Below are 10,915 nucleotides of genomic sequence, written 5' to 3' on the forward strand. Positions count from 1 at the left end.
CCTCTCATCCCACTGTTTTTGTTGGGTATATTTTTCATTAACCCAAATCATTCGGATTACTGAGCCATTATGTAAAAAAAGAGAAGAAACATATGCGTTAGAGCTAGGTCTTGGGTCGCTGAATGTTCTTAGTCGCCTGTCAGTTTTGTGCCCTATTATCGCACATTCTTACTGTTTATCATCTTGTTCCTGTCGTGGATAGTTGCTGCATGACTCGTTTCCATGTGTTTCTTCTCTTTTAACACAAATCAGTGCTAACGCCACAGTACAATATCTTAGGCATAACATACTGTGGAGTGCAAGTACTGGGAACCGCCCGAACCAATAAATTTGTTCTACGTCTCCAAACCAGCTGGCTTTCGCCGATGCCTGTCCTTGGAGCAATGAGGCCACAGACATGCATACATTCGTTGGTAACGTTCCACGCTCCTCGTGAAATAGCAGACGTTATTACGTCGTCACGAACGTTGCGCCCGTCTAAGGTGCTCCTGGAAGGCACGGGTGATGCTATCCGAGTAAATTGACAATCCCTTGGATATGCAGACGCACACAATGTTTGTACAACTATGCTAGGTGAAATCCGGACTTCCATGGCCCATGACGCCCTGGAAGTGGTGTGAATGCTGCTAGGCATGCACATGACTGTACAAATACACAGTGATATCATCGCAACTGGTCCAGGGAGTCGTAAAATACCGGTATTTTACGACTCCCTGGAGTAAACTTTATAATTTACTTGGGTCAGAAGTCACCCAGTGCAAATTTACAATGTGTTTGAATGCATGGTAGAGTGTGTTTGAATGCATGGTAGAGTGTGTTTGAATACATGGTAGAGTGTATTTGAATGCATGGTAGAGTGTGTTTGAATGCATGGAAGAGTGTGTGTCTGAGAACATGGTTCATCATTTCTTTTAGCGGCAACATCGATGAGATCTAGTATTGTCGGGGTGTGTGTGTGTGTGATGGAAAATTATGCCGAGATCCGTAGAATATTTGTACGTACTAGTAACTGGAGGAGCTGTGGAATGGATTTCATTTTCATCTCCGTATGTGCTCGATTCAATTACCTTAACTTGTTGCTGTTGGTCAGGTTGTGAATCATTACACATTGGAGATAACAACACGCTAGAGTCGAAATGTGAGTAGATTACCAAGGCACATTTGCTCCTGCCTGTGAGTGTGTGTGTACATATACGTGTGCATGCGCGGCCATCCACGTCTGTGTCCTTGCGCGCGCGCGCGCATGTGTGTGTGTGTGTGTGTGTAGCTGCTGGAGATGGCTCTCTCGAACATGGTTCCTGAGTCCTGACCTCCCTCTCAGTCTGACTGCCGTCGCTCGTCTTTCCATGTTGTCGGCCCCACAAGGGGACACGTGACCGCAATGGCAGTGTTTACCAGGACCGTGTCTGTGTGTGTGTGTGTGTGTGTGTGTGTGTGTGTATGTGTGTGTGTGTGTGCCCATCCGTGTGTACCAGCTAGTTTGGCTGGTGTCTGCACTACACCATATAGTGGCTCAGTGTCTGGGTGTGTTGCCATCATACCCGACTGTTTAGTTAGAATGTGCATTGGTCAAGGTCTGTGTGCTGTGGTGTGTGTGTGTGTGTGTGTCTGTGTGTGTCTGTGTGTCATGTTTATGCTAGGTCATATTGGTGTGAAGTCAGCCATGACCAGTGGTTGTGTTCTGGGAGCATGCTGTCATCTGACCAGTCAAGAGACACTGCCTGAGAATACGGTAGTGTTTGGCGAGGGCAATCTGCGTCGAGTGCAAGGTGATAAGCCCACGGTTAGTTGTGTGTGGGTGTGGGTGGATGTGTGTCGCACATACCCCTTCGTGTCCTCTTGAGCCAGTTCTTATTTGTACTTGCATGCAGGAGATTGAGGTAAAGAAAAACATATTATTGTTTGCTACCTCCTCTCTAGCAGTAATAAATTACTGTTGGTTGTGCCTCTCTTACTCTAGCTGTGCTTAGCTCTAGGGTCACATGATTTGGACAGGGCATTGTATGCCTTGAAAGTGCTTGAAATTTGTATCTGGTCATGTACGATTATTGGGAACTCGTGGCCTGGCACGAGGAAAACATTTTTGCAGTGAATGGGATTTTCGGTCTTTGACCACATGCTGGTGAGCTGATCTACTCACCTCCACTGCTTTAGGAGCTGCGTCTGCGCAAGGGTGGTAGCGTTCTACGGATGCGGAAAACTCGGCCTCTATAATAGATAAACCGAGTCTCACGTGAACCGTGAATTTTTTTAAATGTACGATTGGTCTCGACTTTGAGTTTTCCGCGGTGTATGCTCTGCTCTCCGTTATCCCCAAAGGACGTAGCTATTCAGTGCGCAGAATATATCTCTTTTTCACAATTTTGACACTCTAGCACCACTCACCTTCAGGTTGATGCTCTCTCTCTCTCTCTCTCTCTCTCTCTCTCTCTCTCTCTCTCTCTCTCTCTCTCTCTCTCTCTCTCTCTCTCTCTCTCTCTCTCTGTCTTTCTCTCTTTCTCTCTTTCTCTCTGTCTTTCTCTCTGTCTTTCTCTCTCTCTTCCTCTCTCTCTTCCTCTCTCTCTCTCTCTCTCTCTCTCTCTCTCTCTCTCTCTCTCTCTCTCTCTCTCTCTCTCTCTCTCCCTCGCTCTCTTTCTCCCACCGCGTCCAACTTATAGGCACCCACATTACAGCTGGACTTCCTAACTAAGATATTGCCAAACTACCATCACCTGCAGACGTCGCAGTCGGCAGCCCAGCAGCAGCACCAGCAACATCTTGACCAAAGTTATCCTTGTCGTATCCACCCTATGTAGTCGTCTGATTTTGCTGCAAACCGGCATTTGTTGATTGCGATTCCCCCGATACCAATGACTAGATCAGCGTACTGGTTGCCTTATCAAACCTATCAATTTCCTCTGCATGTTCTGCTGCGGGACATGTTATCGTGTCGCATTCTTTCACCTGCTGATCATATAGCACAGGTATTATTTTAATATTGTACACAGCAGAGTGATGCTGCTGTGCGTGTTCACGCCAGGTCGGTACATTGTGGATATATGCATCAGAGACTGCTATAGGTACCGGTAGCCGTCCACGATATCTCTTCTGAGGCACTTCGCGCCAGTTTTCTGCTTACCCCGGACGCCAGACCTTTCTCACCTATTGCTCGGAAGTGCCCGTTCAAGGCTATAAAGCCTATAATCTCTGTTGCTAGCAAATGCCTGTTCAAGGCTATAATCTCTGTTGCCAGCAAATGCCTGTACAAGGCTATAATCTCTGTTACTAGCAAATGCCTGTACAAGGCTATAATGCCGTCGGCATACCTCAGTCTGACATGCTGAACTGTTCACCTCAACGCTCCACGAGCGTATAGCTCAAGTTTTCCTGCTGCTATGCCATCACCTCCACGGTAGGTAGGTATAATCAGACGTTCACCGGTCAATCATGTATTTGATTGTATAAAGTATTGACTTGTCTTCTTGTTGTGCATGTCGACCTCTTGTTACTGCGGCCTCATGATATTACACTTTTCATATCATGGATGATAATAATCATAAATATTATTGTGTCATGATATCATGGATGGTGTCAATCTGGCAAACAATTGTCGCTGCTGGTAACACTGTAGTTAGAACACACACACACATGATTTGTTTCTTACATGGCTACAATCTTATGTGTTTGTGGCACATTCTGACATCGTTCTTGTATTGTGTGATCCAGAACTTTGCTTTTCTACTTCGAAGTACTCATACTTGGTTGTGTATGCATGTGTGTGTGTGTGTGTCTTGCAAGCTGTTGAACGGTGCGGGGGCGGGGTCATGTGCCTTGTTTCAGAGTGCGTGTTTGGCCGGGGGGGGGGGGGGAGGAGGGCTGGGGGCTTTTTCAGCCTGTCTGTGGGGGGGGGGGGGGGAGGGTGCTGCTGCTTGTCTGCTGGTTTACCTAGACAATCCGGTCAACGATATTTCCGATACCAATACACTACCGTATTTTCCGGAGTATAGTGCGCACTTTAGATGTGCTATTTTGGCCCTAAATTGCAGGTGCGCACTATGCTCCGAATATGAAATGCATGTACTTCACTGAAGATTGAAGTGCGCACCCCCAATGAAGATTGGGGGTGCGCGCTATACAAAGGTGCGCACTATACTCCAACAAATACGGTATTAGAGACTGTGCTGTTATTATTTCAAACCACCCTCACCCCTGGTCATTATTGGAGACCTGGGCTTTTGTTAGGGAAAATACGGCCAAATGCTGTCGCATATCCCATCACTGCTCCGAATTCCAGTAAAATTGTATCCGTGAATGAAACTCGTTCGCACCATGGTGTGGGTCTCTCTGATTCTGTATTGTAATGGTACTTCAGTATGATCATGGTAAACATACTGTAGCAAGGTGTTGATGGGAAAGGAAAGTCCAGCGCAATCACACACAGTTCATTGTTACCCGCTACAGCCAGACCTCGCATAACTGCACACCTACATGTACGTTTTGCACAAAGATATCCGCATAGGCGAGGGAACCGGATAATCAAACACACACATACTGAATGTATGCATGGCATATGCTGCAAATCGGTAACCAACGATTTTCTTCCGGATGGCGAGGGATCCGGATAAAAGAGGACCGGATAAGCGAGGTCAGACCGTATGAGGAAATGTAGGCCAGAGAAGTGGATTGTGTAACGCGGTGATTTTACAATCACCATGACAACCTTTCCAGTAAGCATGGTTTGCATTAAAGCCTGATGCAGAAAGCGGCTTATGTGCTTATAAGCCCGGCTTTTATCCACGACTTTACGGTAAGTAAACTACACACACACATGCCTCCCCCCCCCCCCCCCCCATTCGGTACACTATCGGCACACACACATACACACGAAACCATGCACCCTCCCTTCGGTAAACTATAGGCACACACCCATGCACACAGAGACACATGACCCCCCCCCCCCCCCCCCCCACACGAAACCATGCACCCCCCCCCCCCCTCCCCCTCCCCCTTCCCCCTACACAAGTACACACACACGCAATGAAGTGTGTTACTAATTGGGATAACAACGGGCAACATGCCATGGTCCAAATCACCTGCCTGAGATTTGTACACTTTCTCTCTGCTTGAAAGATCAGTAAAATACACTACATCACACTAGTACATGCCAAGTACAATCATATAGGACAACCAACATGAAAATAGGGCTTGAAAGTGATGACGTCAAAACGGCCAGGGAGTAGTAAGTTGACATCAGATTGCTATTTTTGGATCCACTAAGGTGTGACTTTGCTATTGCCTAAGTATGTGGGTGCATAGCAACCCACTCATGTCGCATGCAGGTGTGACTTTTATTTCGCCACCAGCTGCACTGAACCCCGCCCCCAGTAGCCAAGTCAGTCAGTTTCACTGGCTACATCACCATGCTGTGGGTAAGACGGCTTGAAATGTGCTTGGATCCATACAAAAACTGGATCCAAGTGGATCCAGTTTTTGAATTTTTGAAATTGTTGCTATGCTGTGACGTAGCACTTTCAAGCCCTATTATTCCACCACGGCACAGCATGCACTCCCAATCATTATGATACACATCATCAACAGGCCATTTACATGCCGCGTATTTGAACGGGCCTGGGCTGTCACACTAAATTCGAGGATAAAGCCACAGTTCAACAATGCTGGTCTCCCCGCCCAAGGACAAAGAATCTTGATGAGCCGGTCACACCGTCCCGACACGTGCCAACATAACACACAGTCCATAGAATAACCATCCACACAATCATCATAGCTCAATGACCTGAAGGATATGTGCCTTCAATGATTGTGAATTACAAATATCTACACTACTACGTGTATCTGTCAACAGCATACTAGCTAAGAGCGGCAGCAGTGGAGGTGTGAGTGTGTGTGTGTGGGGGGGGGGGGGGCAGTGTGGATGATTGTACATGTATAGAGTAAAGAGCAGCAGTGGAGGTGTGTGTGTGTGAGGGGGGGGGGGGGGCTGTGTGGATGACTGTATACAGCATAAGAGCAGCTTCGCTTTCTTGTCATTGGGTAACTTTCCCGTTAGAATCTGCGAAGTAATTAATAAACAACAACAAGCAGTGGAGGTGTGGGGCAGGGGGGGGGGAATGTGCGGATGGGGGGGGGGGAGGGGGAGGTGTGGGGATGGGGGGGGGGGAAGGGGGGGAGGGGGAGGTGTGGGGATGGGGGGGGGGGGGAAGGGGATGATTGTATACATGTACGTAAATAGTTCGATGGTAAACCTATCATGTAGATATTCTTTAGCCTGGATTGTGAGACGAAGATCTACAAAGCGACTAGACTGGGGATCTGGCTATGCAGGAATATGAATGATGTCTCTATGGTTACACGTCAGTCAACTGACCGAGTGGATGACAAAGTATAAGTGTTATGTATAATGATGATGGCAGTCATGTGTATATGTGTACATTGATGCCAAGATAGCCAGAGACAATAGAGAGGTTAATTCTAGGATGCACGTTATTTCCAACGTGACGCACAATTTCACGTCAAATTTGGCGTTAAACTCCAAATTTCGACTTGAGCTGCAGGTCATTCGCGTTGTTTTTCGACGCACGAGCCAAATAACGCGAGCTGAACTTTCGCGTCGCGTCAAAAATAAAAATAATAATGTCCTCTCTAATTACGTGTGGCTAGGGGACAGATATGGGGAGGGGGTGGAGAGGGGGGGGGGGGGGGGGGAGAGGGAGGAGGGTTGTGGGGAAAGTACACTGTTTGTTCTATGTTCTATGTTGGAAACGAGTGGACAAGAATTTATAATGATGCGAGTAGGCAGCAGGATGTGGATTGAGGATAGCAGAATGGAGTTCAGGGTGGGTGGAAAAGCATGGTACAGTCAGAACTCGTTTAATCGCACACATCCGTTTTCCACAAAGATATCCGGATAGGCGAGGGAACCGGATAACCGAACACCGATTATGTTGGATGGCACAAGTATGCTGTAAATAAGTAACCAGCTATTTTCTTCCGGATGGCGAGGGATCCGGATAAAATATTTAGTGGGTAACGAGAGGGGGGGGGGGGGGTGAAGGGGGTTGGAGAGCAGAAATACCACCACAATGATGTGGTGACTAAATGTCCTGGAAAGCCTTAGGGTTATCTAACAGTAAACCTGTGCATGTACTAAGCCTACAGAATACACAGTCGAGGACTACTGGTACTGCTAGTGGTACACAATCTGTATTGGTACAATTTTAAACTATTTTGTTCTCTTACATAATCTGTCACTGCATACTAGTAGACTGTTTCAGGATAATGTGGAATTACTACCGACTATGTGTCTAGTTATTAGTGTTGAAACGAATAATCGAATAATTTAGAATATTCGTGGGGTGAACGAATAATCGAATAGTCGTAGGAATTATCAGAAATCGAAAAAAAAAAAAAAAAAAAAAAAAAAAACGATCTATGCTCGGTGCTGACCCTACTGATATTTGCACTGCGTAGATCTGCTCGTAGTATTTCTTCTCAATCTCTTCTCCTCCAAGTTTTAATCTCCTATCGGTATCTAGTAATACTTCTGTTCTTTCCATACGAGGGAAACATGGATGCAGTGAATGTGATTTTCGGTCTTTGACCACTTTCGACCAAGACCCTATGCAGAGCTGGATCAGGCGTTGCACACTCTGGGGGGTTATGTACTCCTGGCGGTATAGGTTAACCGGTTTTGCACCTCCACATAACAAAATCCGATATTAATCAGCAAAAAATATAAAAAAAACTACTTAAAAAGTGCTGAAAAGTGTTGAAAAATACCATCATGCGTATGATAGAATATAGATTATTCGTTCGATGGAGGGCAAAATTATTCGATAGATTATTCGTTCAAAGAATCCGTGTTCGGTTTAAAGGGGAAGTTAAGGCAAAAATTAAAATTTCACCAGTTGTAGTCTTCGGGGTGCTGAGTCGAATGGTCTTGATCCGAGAAAGCTGAGACGCTCCCTTCCTACTTGAATCCCAATCGAACTCGCGCACTTCCACCGAAACTGGGTGACTGCGCCCTACTAGATGGGGATTTGTATGCAAAATATCACTAAAAGCGCCGTTTCGTTCTTATAAAAGCACGGATGACCGCGATTGGCCCATATGTTGTAGTCTTTTGGACGCTGAGTCGACTGGTTTTGGTCCGAAAAGGCTGCGATGCAGCGTTCCTCCTTTATTCCCAATCGAACATGGTTGAACAAGCGGTCACGTGCTCCTGCGTACACCAGTCAGCTGGTCACCGTGCCTGCAGGGTACAACTTACTAGCCTGTTTGACCTTTTTTGGGTGCAGTCCTGTCGCTCGAGTTGAACTCGAGTTGAACCTTGGTGTGAAAGTTATCGCCTGCTGGCGTGGTGACCAGGTGATTTGGGCACCCAGGAGCACGTGACCACTTGTTCAACCATGTTCGATTGGGAATAAAGGAGGAACGCTACATCGCAGCCTTTTCGGACCAAAACCAGTCAACTCAGCGTCCAAAAGACTACAACATATGGGCCAAGCGCGGTCATCTGTGCTTTTATAAGAACGAAACGGCGCTTTTAGTGAGATTTTGCATACAAATCCCCATCTAGTAGGGCGCAGTCACCCAGTTTCGGTGGAAGTGCGCGATTTTCGATTGGGATTCAAGTAGGAAGGGAGCGTCTCAGCTTTCTCGGACCAAGACCATTCGACTCAGCACCCCGAAGACTACAACTGGTGAAATTTTAATTTTTGCCTTAACTTCCCCTTTAAACACTACTAGTTATGCATCATTAGATGACGGTACTGGCAAGATAGCTGCCGTACTACTGTCACTGTTTTAGGCCGAGATCCGTGTCCAAGGAAGATCTATAGGAACTGCTGCTGAAGAGACGCTGGCAGGCGTCCACGGGGGCCACTTCAGTATGGCTGGCCAGGATTGCTAGTTCCTGCAGTGAGGTATGGCTGTTGACGGCATGCAGGAATGCAGTGACGTCATCGTCGGTTAGGCTATCCTGCTGTAGTGGCTCACTGCGATCACCGACTACTAGCTTTGTCATGCAGGGCCAGGCAGTGTGCAGGTTTTCTGTCAGGACGTTGATGCAGTGTGCCCAGTGGGACTGATAAATGCGTAAATCAGACAGACGTGATGCACTATGCAGTGCTGTGCAGATCATGCGCAGACCCTCTTCGTCAATACCGTCACGGCAGTCCAGGGTGAAAACCTGGAGGCGGGGAACGTCGGCAAGTGCGTCGGCCAGGATGCTGGTGACCTGTTCTGACGTTCTTACCTCTCCACTGCTTGTAGCCTGTGCTGGCTGGGTGTTGATTGGGTGTGATGCTACACTGCTATTGGAAGCATCACTGAAATTACAGCAAACCACCAAGATTCTCTCCAGGTGTAGGTGTGATGACTTGATAACAGAGGTAATCTCCTGCAACTGCCAGTTACACTCAAAGACAATGAGATGGGTGATGTTTCTACACTTGAGTAACGATGCTGGCAGTGACACTGGGTGACGGGGCTGCAGGTACTGTATGTACACATTCCTCACACTGCTGTGGTGGACATTGATAGCTACATCATAGGCACGCATGAGTGCAGGATGGTAGGTACCCTTGATCCATACACGCATGCACTGGAACGCAGCAACAATACTGTACATGGGATGGGTGTCGTTGCCATGGTGATGAGAATACTCAGCGTAGCACAGCAAGGCGAGATGCAAGTTTCCGCGATGCTCCTTCTTTATATCGTTGTGGAAGGGACTGTTCTGTAGCAGTGGCTTATCCGGTTTGTTAGCAGTAAGAGACTGTGCGAGTACCTCTTTACCCATGCGTCGGAGAGCAGTAGCCAGTGTAGCAGGTGTTGCGTCCGGGCAGCGTTCCACCCAAGCCAGCAACATTGTACTCAGGAACTGCTCACCGCTAGACGATCGACCGTATTTGCTGCGATTCTCTACGTACTGTTCGCCGCTTCGTCCATCAATGCTGTCGGATAGCAACTCTTCCGATAGGCGATGTATTTCATACTGGTCTAATCCGGTGCTGAGGACCTCGAGCATATCCAGTGGGAACGTTTCCAATGCCGCCGTGTCGGTCAAACCTTCACTGTCACCATCCCAGTGTTGCCCTTCTCTCTCTTCTGACTTTACCCGCGTAAGTAGACCGTTGATCAAGCAGTCAGCCTTCTCCGCATCCAGCTGAGCCGTCAGCAGCATCCAGAACGTGCGTAAGTGGCTGGTTTTGGGTCCCAGTGACTCAACCAGGCGAACAACATGTGCCAATGTTGTTGTCTTGTGTACAGCCACGTAGCGAGCAGCCAGAGACTCTTGTAATGTCAGATGGCTGAACATCCATAACCGGTTCTTATCCCTGCTGCTGTTGTCGGCAAGTACAAGAAGGCCCAGTGACTTTGATTCCCTGGCAATCGATCGTGCCTCCAGGTCAGCATCAGTGAATATCAGCTGCTGTTTCTTCAGCATGCTGAAAGAGAACATTCCGAGATCCAGGATGAGGGACCGCACACGAGCGGGGATGGCATTCCAATTCTTGTACGACTCACCAGTGTGACGCTCCGCTACTTGGATAGTCATCATCTCAAAGATATCCGAGAGACAACGGGGCAGCGTGCGCTTGCGACAGTGGAAGATCTTGCACGTCTGCATGGCCAGGAATGGTGTAGCCATCATACTAGCAAGGTTCTGGTCACGCCGTACTGCCGTTACCAGTGCCGATGCTTCTTCCGCTGATCTCAGCACCCTTCCGATGTACTCCTCTACATCCTCCTGCCGGAAACCCACAAGTTCCACACGCCGATCAAACTGCTTTTGATCACACAGGCTCAGTACCTCAACGCACGGCCGTGACGTCACTACCAGACGAAGCCCCTTCACATTCGACCCGTTGATGACGTCACGAACAAAGCCACTACACTCACTAAGGCGGATCTC

At 47.8% G+C, this 10,915-nt stretch overlaps 1 long non-coding RNA gene across 1 annotated transcript; it reads left to right on the forward strand.

The window, feature by feature from the left end:
* The first annotated feature begins 1,036 nt into the window (after positions 1 to 1,036).
* On the forward strand, positions 1,037 to 3,720 carry LOC135824626 (uncharacterized). The gene is made up of 3 exons (XR_010554891.1): positions 1,037 to 1,138; positions 1,641 to 1,783; positions 2,658 to 3,720. It is a non-coding gene; the product is annotated as an uncharacterized LOC135824626 (long non-coding RNA).
* The last annotated feature ends 7,195 nt before the right edge of the window (positions 3,721 to 10,915 follow it).

Source organism: Sycon ciliatum, chromosome 9, assembly GCF_964019385.1.
Source record: "Sycon ciliatum chromosome 9, ocSycCili1.1, whole genome shotgun sequence".
Taxonomy (NCBI): Eukaryota; Metazoa; Porifera; class Calcarea; order Leucosolenida; family Sycettidae; genus Sycon; species Sycon ciliatum.